Here is an 895-nt window from a genome sequence, read left to right as displayed (position 1 = left end):
ATGCTGCTGCTGACTGCCCATGCTGCTGACTGCCCATGCTGCTGCTGACTGCCCATGCTGCTGCTGACTGCCTGTGCTGCTGACTGCCCGTGCTGCTGACTCCCCGTGCTGCTGACTCCCCGTGCTGCTGACTGCCTGTGCTGCTGCTGACTGCCCATGCTGCTGCTGACTGCCCATGCTGCTGACTGCCAATGCTGCTGACTGCCCGTGCTGCTGACTGCCCGTGCTGCTGACTGCCTGTGCTGCTGACTGCCCATGCTGCTGACTGCCCATGCTGCTGACTGCCCATGCAGAGGCAATAATCTCAACAAACATCGGCCACCGTCATTCCAAACACCACAGCGAGTGACCTGGAGCACTCCCACCACATAGCAGCTCGCCATACACAGTGTAGCAATTAAACACCCTCTTCAGTCTTTTTTTTTTTTCTTCCTTCGTACAAGGTAGGTGACAACATACAAGCCTGAATTATAGTTGGTATTTACTTTTGTTGTCAGTAAGATGAAGCGATGATGTGAACAGGATAATGTTTTGTGTTAATGATTGTTGACCTACCTCGAAGCTACGAGGATGTATGATCCTCTTGTCAGCTGTTGCCGTAGAGAAAGAGAAAAGACATATCTGATTGGGTTTTTTTAAAGACGGAGGTATGCAGTATTTCTACATTTTCACTGATAGTGGTGGGAAAGGCACTACAAGAGCCAACAAAGTAATATTTTCCATTTTCTAAAAAGCACAAGTAGCCAAGCTTTAGCTGAATGCACTTATCCATTGCTCAGCCACTCAACAATTAATGTTAGTATGATATACACTGTATGACATTATGTGCTCCACTGAAAACATTATAGTTTGCACTTGAATGATTTGACGACTTAAATCTGACATATTAAGCAGA

At 47.0% G+C, this 895-nt stretch overlaps 1 protein-coding gene across 2 annotated transcripts in view; it reads right to left on the bottom strand.

Moving 5' to 3' along the window:
• The window catches only part of si:dkey-166d12.2 (rap1 GTPase-activating protein 1), an 89,011-nt gene extending 88,414 nt beyond the window's left edge, over nucleotides 1–597 (bottom strand). Inside the window, exon 1 of one of the 2 annotated variants that reach the window (XM_034868318.1) lies at nucleotides 556–597. The gene's annotated coding sequence lies outside the window, so the exon portion shown is untranslated. The remainder of the gene's footprint in view (nucleotides 1–555) is intronic. The other variant, XM_034868316.1, reaches the window with a different exon arrangement.
• Between the last annotated feature and the right edge of the window lie 298 nt (nucleotides 598–895).

This window comes from Etheostoma cragini, chromosome 4 (assembly GCF_013103735.1).
Source record: "Etheostoma cragini isolate CJK2018 chromosome 4, CSU_Ecrag_1.0, whole genome shotgun sequence".
NCBI lineage: Eukaryota > Metazoa > Chordata > Actinopteri > Perciformes > Percidae > Etheostoma > Etheostoma cragini.
Note: the sequence above shows the minus strand (reverse complement) of the source record. Positions and strands in the feature narration are given on the sequence as shown.